The 3,107-nt window shown below is 39.4% G+C and overlaps 1 long non-coding RNA gene across 3 annotated transcripts in view; it reads left to right on the top strand.

The window, feature by feature from the left end:
- The window catches only part of LOC121100194, a 236,554-nt gene that overhangs the window by 51,444 nt on the left and 182,003 nt on the right, over window positions 1-3,107 (top strand). Inside the window, exon 3 of one of the 3 annotated variants that reach the window (XR_005831923.1) lies at window positions 55-222. The exons of the other annotated variants lie outside the window; for them this stretch is intronic. This is a non-coding gene — a long non-coding RNA (uncharacterized LOC121100194). The remainder of the gene's footprint in view (window positions 1-54; window positions 223-3,107) is intronic. 3 annotated transcript variants of the gene reach the window in all.

The following is a 3,107-nucleotide window of genomic DNA, read 5'->3' as shown; positions in this document are numbered from 1 at the left end:
AAGTACTATAGTCCTGCCTTATCCCGGCTTTTGCGATCTGTGGTTTCGCTTTAGCAGTTTCGGTAGCCTGCGGCCAGCTGCAGATGATCCTGGTGACGAATCACCGAATGATCGGCAGCCAATAGTTGCCTGACGCTGCGTCACAGCGCCTACGTCATTCACCTCACCTGCTCTCGTCACGTAGCCGTTTTGTCATCTCACATCGTCAGAAGAAGAAAAAGGGTAAGTAAAATAAGGTATTTTGAGACAGAGAGCACATGCATGTAACTTTTATTACAGACTATTGTTATAATTGTTCTGTTTATTGTTAGTTATTGTTGCTAATCTCTTAGTGTGCCTGATGTATACATTTCACTTTATCCTGGGTATGTATGCATAGGTGAAACATAGTATATTATAGGGCTCACTACTATCTGGTTTCAGGCATCCACTGGGGGTCTTGGAATGTACACGCCTGGGATCAGAGGGGTCTGCTGTACCTTTATGTAGTACACTAATATTTGCCTTCACTTTGTTATCTTAAACCAACATTTACCACATCCTTGAGGGACGTATTGTCATATGAGTTGGCAGAAATTATAGCAATGCAGAAACTTAATCATTTCATGATTTTATTACAGTGTCAATACTTCTGAGGTTGTGTTGGCAAAATGCCCCTCAGTGTCCTTTATTCAGTAGCCACTTTGGTGGCTGACAGCCTAAGAGACTTACCTCATGAGAGCAAATAAGAAAAAAAAAACCCAAAACCTGTAGATATGAAACATGTCAGATTTCAAAGACTGCTGGCCCATTGTGTAAAATACAGTGACACATTTGTACAAATATTTACCCTCACCTTTCTCTCCTGGAGTCTTTGTTCTCATTTAATCATCGAATGGCCATTGACTTCTTTTCAAAGGGAAAAAGGAAAGTGGTAAATCTTTCACTACCTTTTTTGGAAGATCTTTTTGAGAACTTAGATTTCCTATTTTTGCTTTTTGAGATGATATGATTGTCTCTATTTCAAGCTCTCTGGTTCATTTCTCAAACTTAAAGACAGACGAAGCTTCCTTTTGGCCATGGATAGGAGGTTGGTTGAAAAAAGCCCAGCAAATATTTGCCGCATACTTCTGGATCCCAAATTTGCACAAACCAGCTTTTGAGTCTTTTCCTTTTAATGAGAAACTGAATGGAGGAGTGAGTATAATTTTTAAGGGCCTGGAGGAATGTTTTCAACACTGAGTCCTCTGGTGCTTAGCAAGGTGCTGGCAAATGGTACAAGACTGAGGATGACTGTGGAAAGCCTGAAACTTTGTGCTTGATGGAGTCCTCTTTTCTGTCCATCCGTCTGTGGGTTATGGGCCTAGCACACTTTTGCTGCGCCACTCTGCTCACACTCTCCTCTGTTTTTATTTTTACTTTTTTTACTTTTTAAAGATTTTATTTATTTAAGAGAGAGCAAAAGTGAGAGAGAGCACAGAGGGAGAGGGAGAAACAGACTTGCCGCTGAAAGGAGAGCCCAATGTGGGGCTGAGTCCCAGGAACCTGAGATCATGACCTGAGCTGAAGGCAGATGCTTAACTGACTGAGCCAGCCAGGCGCTCCATCTCCTCTGTTTTTAATAGTGATGGTGTATTAGAAGGCTAGCAATCAGGAAGTTTCCTGGTAGGAGAGAGGTGACAGGCAAGATTACATCATTCAGTAGAATTGTAGCAATTCCTTTTCAGAATTTTTTTTTTTTTTTTTTGAGGGGAAGGGAGATTGTGGGGTTTTTTTTGTTTGTTTTTTTTGTTTTTAAAGAAAGACTCAGAGTGATTTCTAGATGAGTAAAACTTTTATTATTGAGACTAGAATTTAATAACTCCTGAGGGTTCCTATTAGGCCTGTAATCCTAGATGATAATATATTCAGGGATATTTAAAACAAAAACGTATTTTAAGACTCAATGCTTCTCCAAGTTTTCCCATATTTTACAAGTTTGTCAGGTAAGTTTCTATACTCATGAGAAAGAGTAAATGACAATTTGAAGTAGAAGGTTCAGAAGGGCCACTGCATAGGACATGAAGGCTGTGCACTGCAAATGCCCAGGGGGCCCCATTACTGAGACTATTGGGTGAGGAGTATTCCCTGGAATTGTGAATTTGGTGGTCCTGGTAAAGAGATTGGCCTTCATGCCAGTCATAGCGTGTAGAGTCACACTCCCTGCCTGTGATTTTTAGTTGACTATGTATTTAATATATTCAGTGATTTCATTTTATAGTCTGGCTTATCTATTGCTAATTTCGTCCATTTTAGGGAAGATAGCATATGTGTAGGAGGAAATTCCAGGATACAGAAAAAATAAAAAAGATGCTCTGATAGCGGATGCATGATACTTTGGGCAATAATATTCCTAGGAGGAAGGGAGAGTGGGTGCCTTCAGTCTGTTTCAAATTGTTCTCTTCTAGTTGGTTGCACCATAGCTAAGGGGATTATGATGTAGAGCTAGTTTTCCTAGCAGAGGTCAGAAATACAGTTTGCCTCACAGAGCAATCTCAGCGTAGAATTATTGTTATTACTATCATTTTCTCCTAGTTCATCCTGCCATTTCCATTGTAAAATATCAGCTCATCACTACCCAAGTGTCAGAGGAAAGTGGAGGAATTGATTGGCTTGGACCTCTGGGTTGAACATCATTTGGCATTGTCAGAGTGAGGGTCGTCTCTTAGCCCAGGCACCTAGACTTCATGTAGTTCTGAAATCTGGGTGCCTCTTGGACACTCCCAGAGGTACCTCTGGAATGGGATAGGCTGGTGATGGGTAGTAAGGAGGGCACGTATTACATGGTGCACGGGTGTTATACGCAAGTAATGAATCATGGAACTTTACATCAAAAATTAGGGATGTACTGTATGGTGACTAACACAATATAATAAAAAATTACTATAAAAAAAGGGTAGGAAAAAAAGAAGAAAACAGAAAACAGATATATTGCATATATATATAATAGATATATATTTTAGATATATATACAATATTTTGTAAAATATTTTTACAATAATTTACAATATTTTTCACTTTCCTGTGCATCACAATAAGCTGAACTATTGCTACCTAAAAAAAAAAAGAGAGAGAGAGAGAGAGAGAGA

This window comes from Ursus maritimus, unplaced genomic scaffold (assembly GCF_017311325.1).
Source record: "Ursus maritimus isolate PB19 unplaced genomic scaffold, ASM1731132v1 scaffold_35, whole genome shotgun sequence".
Classification (NCBI taxonomy): Eukaryota; Metazoa; Chordata; class Mammalia; order Carnivora; family Ursidae; genus Ursus; species Ursus maritimus.
This window is presented reverse-complemented; position numbering and strand designations above follow the sequence as displayed.